The sequence below is a fragment of the Euprymna scolopes genome, chromosome 2, assembly GCF_053919585.1.
Source record: "Euprymna scolopes isolate OS-2025 chromosome 2, ASM5391958v1, whole genome shotgun sequence".
NCBI lineage: Eukaryota > Metazoa > Mollusca > Cephalopoda > Sepiida > Sepiolidae > Euprymna > Euprymna scolopes.
The window spans coordinates 145,862,231-145,875,675 of NC_136483.1; positions in this window are offsets into that span (position 1 = coordinate 145,862,231).

A 13,445-nucleotide genomic window follows, 5' to 3' on the forward strand; every position below is an offset into this window, starting at 1 on the left:
ACTCGAAATTGTGACTACATTGATTCTTCGCCGCCATCTTTGTTACTAAGAATTACTCAACACTCGAAATTGTGACTACATTGATACTTTGCCGCAATCTTTGTGACTAAAAATTACTCAACGCTCGAAATTGTGACTTCATTGATTCTGCGCCGCCATCTTTGTTACTAAGATTTACCCAACACTCGAAATTGTGACTACATTGATTCTTCGCCGCCATCTTTGTTAGTAAGAACTACTCAACACTCGAAATTGTGACTACATTGATTCTTCGCCGCCATCTTTGTTACTAAGAATTACTCAACACTCGAAATTGTGACTACATTGATACTTTGCCGCCATCTTTGTTACTAAGAATTACTCAACACTCGAAATTGTGACTACATTGATTCTTCGCCGCCATCTTTGTTACTAAGAATTACTCGATATTTGAAATCGTGACTACATTGATTCTTCACCGCCATCTTTGTTACTATTAATTACTCGCTATTCGAAATTGTTACAACATTGATTCTCCAGCGCCATCTTTGTTACTAAGAATTACTCAATGCTCGAAGTTGTGACCTCATTGATTCTGCGCCGCCATCTTTGTTACTAAGATCTACCCAACACACGAAATTTTGACTACATTGATTCTTCCCCGCCATCTTTGCTACAAAGAATTACTCATCACTCTGAATTGTGACTTCATTGATTCATCGCCGCTATCTTTGTTACTAAGAATTACTCAACACTCGAAATTGTGACTTCATTGATTCTTCGCCGCCATCTTTGTTACTAAGAATTACTCAACACTCGAAATTGTGACTACATTGATTCTTCGCCGTCATCTTTGTTACTAAGAATTACCCAACACTCGAAATTGTGACTACATTGATTCTTCCCCGCCATCTTTGCTACAAAGAATTACTCAACACTCGAAATTGTGACAACATTGATTCTTCGCTGCCATCTTTGTTACTAAGAATTACTCAACACTCGAAATTGTGACTTCATTGATTCTTCGCCGCCATCTTTGTTACTAAGAATTACCCAACACTCGAAATTGTGACTACATTGATTCTTCGCCGCTATCTTTGTTACTAAGAATTACTCAACACTCGAAATTGTGACTTCATTGATTCTTCGCCGCCATCTTTGTTACTAAGAATTACCCAACACTCGAAATTGTGACTTCATTGATTCATCGCCGCTATCTTTGTTACTAAGAATTACTCAACACTCGAAATTGTGACTACATTGATTCTTCGCTGCCATCTTTGTTACTAAGAATTACCCAACACTCGAAATTGTGACTACATTGATTCTTCGCCGCCATCTTTGTTACTAAGAATTACTCAACACTCGAAATTCTGACTACATTGATTCTTCGCCGTCATCTTTGTTACTAAGAATTACCCAACACTCGAAATTGTGACTTCATTGATTCATCGCCGCTATCTTTGTTACTAAGAATTACTCAACACTCGAAATTGTGACTACATTGATTCTTCGCCGCCATCTTTGTTACTAAGAATTACCCAACACTCGAAATTGTGACTTCATTGATTCTTCGCCGCCATCTTTGTTACTAAGAATTACTCAACACTCGAAATTGTGACTTTGTTTCTAAGAATTACTCAACACTCGAAATTGTGACAACTTTGATTCTGCGCCGTCATCTTTGTTACTAAGAATTACCCAACACTCGAAATTGTGACAACTTTGAATCTCCGCCGCTATATTTGTTACTAAGAATTACCCAGCACTCTAAATTGTGACTACATTGATTCTTCGCCGCCATCTTTGTTACTAAGAATTACTCAACACTCGAAATTGTGACTACATTGGTTCTTCACCGCCATCTTTGTTACTAAGAATTACTCAAAACTCGAAATTGTGACTACATTGATTCTTCGCCGCCATCTTTGTTACTAAGAATTACCCAACACTCGAAATTGTGACTACATTGATTCTTCGCCGCCATCTTTGTTACTAAGAATTACTCAACACTCGAAATTGTGACTTTGTTACTAAGAATTACTCAACACTCGAAATTGTGACAACTTTGATTCTGCGCCGTCATCTTTGTTACTAAGAATTACCCAACACTCGAAATTGTGACTACATTGATTCTTCGCCGCCATCTTTGTTACTAAGCATTACTCAACACTCGAAATTGTGACTTTGTTACTAAGAATTACTCAACACTCGAAATTGTGACAACTTTGATTCTGCGCCGTCATCTTTGTTACTAAGAATTACCCAACACTCGAAATTGTGACAACTTTGATTCTCCGCCGCCATCTTTGTTACTAAGAATTACCCAGCACTCGAAATTGTGACTACATTGATTCTTCGCCGCCATCTTTGTTACTAAGAATTACTCAACACTCGAAATTGTGACTACATTGATTCTTCGCCACCATCTTTGTTACTAAGAATTACTCAACACTCGCAATTGTGACTTCATTGATACTTTTCCGCAATCTTTGTTACTAAAAATTACTCAAGGCTCGAAATTGTGACTTCATTGATTCTGCGCCGCCATCTTTGTTACTAAGATTTACCCAACACTCGAAATTGTGACTACATTGATTCTTCGCCGCCATCTTTGTTAGTAAGAACTACTCAACACTCGAAATTGTGACTACATTGATTCTTCGCCGCCATCTTTGTTACTAAGAATTACTCAACACTCGAAATTGTGACTACATTGATACTTTGCCGCAATCTTTGTGACTAAAAATTACTCAACGCTCGAAATTGTGACTTCATTGATTCTGCGCCGCCATCTTTGTTACTAAGATTTACCCAACACTCGAAATTGTGACTACATTGATTCTTCGCCGCCATCTTTGTTAGTAAGAACTACTCAACACTCGAAATTGTGACTACATTGATTCTTCGCCGCCATCTTTGTTACTAAGAATTACTCAACACTCGAAATTGTGACTACATTGATACTTTGCCGCCATCTTTGTTACTAAGAATTACTCAACACTCGAAATTGTGACTACATTGATTCTTCGCCGCCATCTTTGTTACTAAGAATTACTCGATATTTGAAATCGTGACTACATTGATTCTTCACCGCCATCTTTGTTACTATTAATTACTCGCTATTCGAAATTGTTACAACATTGATTCTCCAGCGCCATCTTTGTTACTAAGAATTACTCAATGCTCGAAGTTGTGACCTCATTGATTCTGCGCCGCCATCTTTGTTACTAAGATCTACCCAACACACGAAATTTTGACTACATTGATTCTTCCCCGCCATCTTTGCTACAAAGAATTACTCATCACTCTGAATTGTGACTTCATTGATTCATCGCCGCTATCTTTGTTACTAAGAATTACTCAACACTCGAAATTGTGACTTCATTGATTCTTCGCCGCCATCTTTGTTACTAAGAATTACTCAACACTCGAAATTGTGACTACATTGATTCTTCGCCGTCATCTTTGTTACTAAGAATTACCCAACACTCGAAATTGTGACTACATTGATTCTTCCCCGCCATCTTTGCTACAAAGAATTACTCAACACTCGAAATTGTGACAACATTGATTCTTCGCTGCCATCTTTGTTACTAAGAATTACTCAACACTCGAAATTGTGACTTCATTGATTCTTCGCCGCCATCTTTGTTACTAAGAATTACCCAACACTCGAAATTGTGACTACATTGATTCTTCGCCGCTATCTTTGTTACTAAGAATTACTCAACACTCGAAATTGTGACTTCATTGATTCTTCGCCGCCATCTTTGTTACTAAGAATTACCCAACACTCGAAATTGTGACTTCATTGATTCATCGCCGCTATCTTTGTTACTAAGAATTACTCAACACTCGAAATTGTGACTACATTGATTCTTCGCCGCCATCTTTGTTACTAAGAATTACCAAACACTCGAAATTGTGACTACATTGATTCTTCGCCGCCATCTTTGTTACTAAGAATTACTCAACACTCGAAATTCTGACTACATTGATTCTTCGCCGTCATCTTTGTTACTAAGAATTACCCAACACTCGAAATTGTGACTTCATTGATTCATCGCCGCTATCTTTGTTACTAAGAATTACTCAACACTCGAAATTGTGACTACATTGATTCTTCGCCGCCATCTTTGTTACTAAGAATTACCCAACACTCGAAATTGTGACTTCATTGATTCTTCGCCGCCATCTTTGTTACTAAGAATTACTCAACACTCGAAATTGTGACTTTGTTTCTAAGAATTACTCAACACTCGAAATTGTGACAACTTTGATTCTGCGCCGTCATCTTTGTTACTAAGAATTACCCAACACTCGAAATTGTGACAACTTTGAATCTCCGCCGCTATATTTGTTACTAAGAATTACCCAGCACTCTAAATTGTGACTACATTGATTCTTCGCCGCCATCTTTGTTACTAAGAATTACTCAACACTCGAAATTGTGACTACATTGGTTCTTCACCGCCATCTTTGTTACTAAGAATTACTCAAAACTCGAAATTGTGACTACATTGATTCTTCGCCGCCATCTTTGTTACTAAGAATTACCCAACACTCGAAATTGTGACTACATTGATTCTTCGCCGCCATCTTTGTTACTAAGAATTACTCAACACTCGAAATTGTGACTTTGTTACTAAGAATTACTCAACACTCGAAATTGTGACAACTTTGATTCTGCGCCGTCATCTTTGTTACTAAGAATTACCCAACACTCGAAATTGTGACTACATTGATTCTTCGCCGCCATCTTTGTTACTAAGCATTACTCAACACTCGAAATTGTGACTTTGTTACTAAGAATTACTCAACACTCGAAATTGTGACAACTTTGATTCTGCGCCGTCATCTTTGTTACTAAGAATTACCCAACACTCGAAATTGTGACAACTTTGATTCTCCGCCGCCATCTTTGTTACTAAGAATTACCCAGCACTCGAAATTGTGACTACATTGATTCTTCGCCGCCATCTTTGTTACTAAGAATTACTCAACACTCGAAATTGTGACTTTGTTACTAAGAATTACTCAACACTCGAAATTGTGACAACTTTGATTCTGCGCCGTCATCTTTGTTACTAAGAATTACCCAACACTCGAAATTGTGACTACATTGATTCTTCGCCGCCATCTTTGTTACTAAGAATTACTCAACAATCGAAATTGTGACTTTGTTACTAAGAATTACTCAACACTCGAAATTGTGACAACTTTGATTCTGCGCTGTCATCTTTCTTACTAAGAATTACTCAACACTCGAAATTGTGACTACATTGATTCTTCGCCGCCATCTTTGTTACTAAGAATTACTCAACACTCGAAATTGTAACTTTGTTACTAAGAATTACTCAACACTCGAAATTGTGACAACTTTGATTCTGCGCCGTCATCTTTGTTACTATAAATTACCCAACACTCGAAATTGTGACAACATTGATTCTCCACCGCCATCTTTGTTACTAAGAATTACCCAGCACTCGAAATTGTGACTACATTGATTCTTCGCCGCCATCTTTGTTACTAAGAATTACTCAACACTCGAAATTGTGACTACATTGATTCTTCGCCGCCATCTTTGTTACTAAGAATTACTCAACACTCGAAATTGTGACTACATTGATTCTTCGCCACCATCTTTGTTGCTAAGAATTACTCAACACTCGCAATTGTGACTTCATTGATACTTTTCCGCAATCTTTGTTACTAAGAATTACTCAACGCTCGAAATTGTGACTTCATTGATTCTGCGCCGCCATCTTTGTGACTAAGATTTACCCAACACTCGAAATTGTGACTACATTGATTCTTCGCCACCATCTTTGTTAGTAAGAACTACTCAACACTCGAAATTGTGACTACATTGATTCTTTGCCGCCATCTTTGTTACGTAGAATTACTCAACACTCGAAATTGTGACTATATTGATTCTTCGCCGCCATCTTTGTTACTAAGAATTACTCGATATTTGAAATCGTGACTACATTTATTCTTCCCCGCCATCTTTGTTACTAGGAATTATTCAACACTGGAAATCGTGACTACATTGATTCTTCCCCGCCATCTTTGTTACTATTAATTACTCGCTATTCGAAATTGTTACAACATTGATTCTCCAGCGCACTCTTTGTTACTAAGAATTACTCAACACTCGAAATTGTGACTACATTGATTCTTTGGCGCCATCTTTCCTAGTAAGAATTACTCAACATTTGAAATTGTGACTACATTGATTCTGCGCCGCCATCTTTGTTACTAAGAATTACTAACCACTCGAAATTGTGACTACATTGATTCTTCGCCGCCATCTTTTTACTAAGAATTACTCAACACTCGAAATTGTGACTACATTGATTCTTCGCCGCCATCTTTGTTAGTAAGAATTACTCAACACTCGAAATTGTGACTACATTGATTCTTCGCCGTCATCTTTGTTACTAAGAATTACCCAACACTCGAAATTGTGACTACATTGATTCTTCCCCGCCATCTTTGCTACAAAGAATTACTCAACACTCGAAATTGTGACAACATTGATTCTTCGCTGCCATCTTTGTTACTAAGAATTACTCAACACTCGAAATTGTGACTTCATTGATTCTTCACCGCCATGTTTGTTACTAGGAATTGCTCAACACTCTAAATCGTGACTACATTGATTCTTCGCCGCCATCTTTGTTACTATGAATTACTCAACACTCGAAATCCTGACTACATTGATTCTTTACCACCATCTTCGTTACTATGAATTACTCGACACTGGAAATCGTGACTTCATTGATTCTTCGCCGCCATCTTTGTTACTAAGAATTCTTCAACACTGGAAATCGTGACTACATTGATTCTTCGCCGCCATCTTTGTTACTATGAATTAGTCGACACTGGAAATTGTGACTACATTGATTCTTCGCCGTCATCTTTGTTACTAAGAATTACTCGACACTCAAGATTGTTACTGCATTTATTCTTTGCTGATTTGATTTATTGCTTCCACCTTTGTTGAATATAATATCTCAACATTTAACAGTATACCTCAAGGATCTATTCTTGTAACAAAGCTCGGAAATGCATATGGTGGCTGTATGCAAATGGTAAGAAAAAAAAAAGGACCATAAAAAGAATGTGTGGAGAGATCAGGGTCTATGTTCAAGAGGATCAATGTCATGTCATACACGTGGGTGACATCACAGCCGTAATGAGATGTCACGTATGGTGGGAAAATAAGGAATAAAGGTATGTTCTTAAAACCTGAAACAGCGAATTGAAGTTCTTTTATATTCCTTGTCTTTGTCTCCTTTGTGATGAAGTCTACAATGTGTTGGGTTCCTACATGTTAACACGTGTGTAAAAGTAGCGTTAATGTTACATTCTGAACTCAGCTCTTCCTGATTTTCATTAATGATCTTACAAATCATATTCTAAGATTATGCATTAACATTCATGCAGATGACACAGCTGTCTCTGGCAGCACTCTGAAGAGCATTGGTGATCAAAATCTTCCTGATTCTCGTTTCTGATGTGGAACACGTCATGCAACTAGGAAAAAAGTGGTTTGTTACTTCTAACGCCTCTAAAACCTAACTGCTCTCCTTTCACCACCAACGCTCAGAGTCATGTTTTGCTGCAGACACTCTGCTTGAGGTGGCCTTTCTTTTGATAAGCTCCTAGGATCGACTTTCATTCCAGAATAAAAATGGAAAAGTCATGTCCAATATGTTGTTGAGCTTGCTGGCAAAATTGTTTGATAATTCCTCTGCTCCAAAAAAAAGTTACTAATTCTTGAACCTGTATACGAGCCAGTTATGTCCTAAGATGGAGTACTGTTGCGACATCTGATGAAGCGCTGCTCCCAGCAGCATGTCTTGCTTTAACAAAGTGCAAAATCAATTTCTAAAATCTAGTGGGTGTGGTCATTTTTCTATTTTGCAATATTCTCATCTTTATTAGTTGTTGTTTCATGACGTTTTGCCCAACTATTCCTCTGGCCTTCGTTGTGAAACAACAACTAATAAAGATGAGAATAATAGCCCGCAATAAATAAAAATTAATATAAATAATACTCATCTCAATAATGAATTCCAATTAAAATAAAATATATACCATTCAGTACAGACCCGACCATGGAAGATCAGATAATAAATAAACGTGGATTTATAAGATAAAAAAATCCAACCTTGATCGCCCTTCGCGGCCCGTGGCGCAGTGGATAGAGACGTTGAATATCTACGGTTCCAGATGAGAATTGTCTGAAGACAGCGGTTTCAATCCTACCCATGGCCGGCCAGAGGCTTACTTGGCCAAAAACGTGGTGCGACGACAACAACTATGGATGGCAGTTATTGCTGAGAATGGAGTTAGGAGATTCGAAGTTCCTATCCGTTGTGGTTACCACCTGACGAAGGCCAGGGAAATAGTTGGGCGAAATGTCGTGAAACAACAACTAGTAAAGATGAGAATAATAGTCCGCAATAAATAAATAAATATAAATAATACTCATCTCAATAATGAATTCCAATTAAAATAATATATAGGGAAAGACTTGTCCTAAACATGATCGGACAAAGACGGAGTATGATGTGTTTGACACGGCAAAGTCTTGTTGTTTTGGAAGTACCTGTAAATAAATGTCTGTTATTACAACTGAAAAAGAAGTGAATTGAATTCTTTCCTTGCGACTGTCTGCGTATAATGTGTTGGTTCCAAGCGTTGACATGTAACGAATACGTTACAGATGCTCTCTTTTATTCTCTACACTGTCTTAACACAGAAGAGATATTCCAAGTTTTTTCTCTGCTCTATTTCATGGAAGGTGCTTGATTGAACTCCAATCTCTAGTTTCACCTTATAAAACATTCACAGAAAGAATCCGTCTTCCTACCACAACTACACAGAACTTTCCTTTCTTCCTTCTTCTGCTAAACATGTGGAATTTTCATGAATAAAATTTCTTCGCAATAACTTCTCATCTGTGAAACATATTACCAGGGGATTGGTTCCCTGAAGATTACAGCATGGTCACTTTCAAATCAAATGTCAAAAATACTTGTCATAAACCGTCTTCAATCAAATTTTGTTGGTTCTAATCACTATTTTTAATCATCTCATAATATTTTTCATCATTGTGCCGACAAGCTATCCATTTCATTAACCCATATACTCGAGTGGCCTTTAGCCGTGATAAGGGGAGACTAAAAGATTATTACAATCATATAAATATATAAGACAAAAAGAAGATATCTGCATTACCCATGTTTATAAACACGCACACACACACACACACACACACACACACACACACACACACACACACACATACTAGACTACCCGTGACCCGTTGGGTCAGTATGTTATATTAGCCATGGAATTCATGTATGAGCGTGACACTTGTGACGTAAAGAAAATAGTATTTTTTGACATAACAGAAACATTTCTATGAAAGTATATTAAAATGAAAAAAGATTATAGATAGATTTCTATGAGTCGTTCTGTTTATTATAATTGATTATTTTTGAAAAAAAAAAATTACAGTTACTGAATTATAAGTGGTTGGCCATACTTATAGGTAAATGTGCACTGAACAGATACCATAATACTTATTATAGTTAAATTCAAATTTTGATATATCTGGGTTGTTTTGTTTTTTTTTAACATCGTTCATTTTTGTATTACGCTTAAGTTATTTTAAACCCCACTATTCCCATAATTTCGAAATAATAACGTTAATATTTCAGCGTCCCAATTGTTCTTTTATTTTTTGTTTATTTTAAACCCCACTCTTCTCATGTCAAATAATAATTTCAAAATAATAATGTTAATATTTCAGCGTCTTTTTCTTCTTTTTTTTTTTCGCGTTTAAATTATCCAAATAAACAATTGTTAATACAGTCAGCTTTTTTTTTTTTTTACATCGTTCATTTCTGTATTACATTTAAGTTATTTTAAACCCCACTCTTCCCATATTAAATAATAATTTTGAAATAATAACGTTAATATTTCAGTGCGCAGGTCATGCGTGCATGTGCAACCGGATGTCGTAAACCGGAAAATGGGTTAAATACATCGTTACAAGGTCATTTGAGTTTTATAATTATATAGATATATATATAAGTGACCTTGTCAGTCTGAGGAACGGTCTCTATCAAATTCCTCTGTTAATTTTTGGTTTAAAGACTTGAAACTTATTATATAGAGGATTTAAACCTGTGCAACAAATTCGATTTGGTCTTTAGCCGATGAAAATCGCTGCAGAGGGTTCACAATTTTAAAAAAAATGGCACTTGGCAGGTATAAGTCGACTTATATACATACATACAAAACATACACATGAATATATATACATAGATACATACATAACGTATACATACATACATACATACATACATATATAACATATACATATACATACATAACATATATATATATATATACAGTGATGATCATATTTATTGGCACGGTAAAATAAAAGTTAAATTTTGTCTAATAAATTCTAAAAAAGGGATTAAATTAAAGAAAATAACAAAGTATATTATGTATTTTTAACTGGCCTTTCCGATGCAGCAATCGGATTTTAGAAAAAATAAATAACAAAGGAACAACAAACATAATTGCAAAAAACCCTTGTTCAAAATTATTGGCACGATTTATTTAATAATCAATTGTATAGCCTTTGGCCTTGATTACCTTCCTCAGTCGCTTTTCATAGTTTACAACCAAGTTGTTGCACTCTTCAGTAGTAATTTTAGCCCACTCTTCCTGACAATAATCCTCCAATTGAATAAGATTCTTAGGCTTCCTTTGCATTACCCTCAATTTTAATGTTCTCCATAAATTTTCAATTGGATTAAGGTCTGGGCTTTGTGATGGCCACTCCAAAACATTAATATGATTGTCCTCAAGCCATTTCTTAGTCAGTTTAGCCGAATGCTTTGGGTCATTATCTTGCATGAACCACCAACGACGACCAAGTGAGAGCTCTTTAGCAGAGTCTTTCAGGTTTTCATCCAATATTTTAACATAATCTTCCTTTTTTATGCTACCTGTGACCTTAACAAGTCGCCCTGGTCCAGAGGCAGCAAAGGATCCCCAAAACATCAAACTGCCTCCACCGTGCTTCACTGTTGTTCTTAGGCAGGAAAGCTTCGCCAGATTTTCTGTAAATATAAGACACTTTATTATGGCCAAATAACTCTATTTTCGTTTCGTCAGTCCATAGAACACGTTTCCAGAATGCAACATCTTTATCAATATGACGTTTTGCAAAGGCTAGCCTTGCTTTCAGGTGCATAGGCTTCAATAAGGGAGTCTTTCTCGGACGACATGCTTTTAAACCAGCTCTCTTCAAAACTCTACCAACTGTATGTCGAGATACATTCACTCCAGAGGTGCTCTGTTCATCAACAATCTCCCCAACAGAGATCCTTGGGTTTTGTTTTACTTGTCGAACAATTTTCCGTTCATCTCTTGGGGAAAGAATCCTTTTTCTCCCTCTACCCTCTAAACTCATAACGTGGCCTTGCGATTTGAACTTGTTTATTATGGCTCTAACAGTGGATTTGGGAAGGTTTAGCTTCTTTGAAATCTTATCATAGCCCTCCCCATTGGTATGGCATGCTACAACAAGCTTCCTGACGTCTTCGCTGTGTTCCTTAGTTTTAACCATGGCGATTGAAAATTATAATTTAGTCACTTATAATAGTTTAAATAAATCGCTATCTAAAAATTATCTGAAAAAAATTATTCACTGAATTAGCGTTAAACAAGCATAATATGGCTATAAAAAAGTTCAGAAAGCACGTAAACCGGAAATTGATTGATATTATACTGATACTAAAAGAAAAACAAAGCCGTGCCAATAATTTTGAACAAGGGTTTTTTGCAATTATGTTTGTTGTTCCTTTGTTATTTATTTTTTCTAAAATCCGATTGCTGCATCGGAAAGGCCAGTTAAAAAATACATAATATACTTTGTTATTTTCTTTAATTTAATCCCTTTTTTAGAATTTATTAGACAAAATTTAACTTTTATTTTACCGTGCCAATAAATATGATCATCATTGTATATATATATATTGTAAAACATATATATACATATATATATATACATATATATATATATATATATATATATATATATATATATATTTATATATATATATATATATATATATATATATATGTATATATATTTTTTTATTATTTACAAGGGGCGTGGAATAAGTAATGCCCCTGACCCACTTCCAGTTGTCTGATCTATCTGACATTTTGCATGTGCAATGATTTATATCTCTATGGGTTATGTGGCAAATTACAGCTCTGAACTACTTGTGGTTTCTGTTTTACAGGTGTTTGAACTGAGTCAGGTGTGAAATGGAGCCTGTTGAATGTCGAGCAGTGATCCGGTTTTTGTATTTGAAAGGGCGCACACCACAGGAGACTTTTGATGAAATTAAAGAAACTTATGGTGATAATGCCCCATCATATGGCCTTGTAAAACGCTGGCATTGTGAATTCAAACATGGCCAGAAGTCTGTGGAAACAGCTCCCAGACCTGGTCGCCCTCCTTCTGCCATTGATGAGGTATCTGTCCGTCAAGTTAAGACTGCCATTTTGGAAGATCGGCGCATTACTATTCGCCAAATAGCTCAAGATGTCAAGATTAGTACAGGGTCTGTGGAAACTATCATCCTCCATCCTCCCTACTCTCCTGACCTTGCACCCTCTGACTTTCACCTCTTCCCAGCCATGAAGTTGTTTTTGAAAGGAAAGCGTTTCCCAGATGATGCAACCTTGATTTCTGAAGTCACGTCGTGGTTGGAGGACCAACCTGGGGTGTTCTACAAAAACGGTCTCCAGAGCTGCATCAAACGATGGGAGAAATGCATAACTCTGGTTGGTTCCTATGTAGAGAAAGAATAATAACTGTGCGAAGTTTCGTTGCTCTACTGCTATGGGAAGTGGGTCAGGGGCATTACTTATTGCACGCCCCTCGTATTCGAGGGTAAACAGTTACATTTGGTTGCTACAAACAGCTGTCTCTTGCAGTCAATGAGACTTCATTTCAAATTTATATTGTCTATAAATCTAACTGTAGTAATTTTTTAACAATTTTCCAAAAAGGTTGAAATGCGATTTCTCCATATTTATCCTTCTTTTTAGAAAGCTTGCAACTTTTATAATTTTTTGCTTGACGAGCTCAGTCTTTTCTTTTTTTCTATGGCGTCGAATGGTTCCGGGTCTCCTGACGAAGTGTCAGTGACATGGCTGTTTATAGCGATCAAATGTAACTGTTTACTCTGGAATAAATAATAAAAAAATATTTTACTCCTGTTATTGAACAGTATCTAACAACCTCGTTGTATTCACTAGTTCCTACTTTTGAACATCTCCAGCCTGGATTTATATATATATATATATATATATATATATATATATATATATATATATATATATATATATAT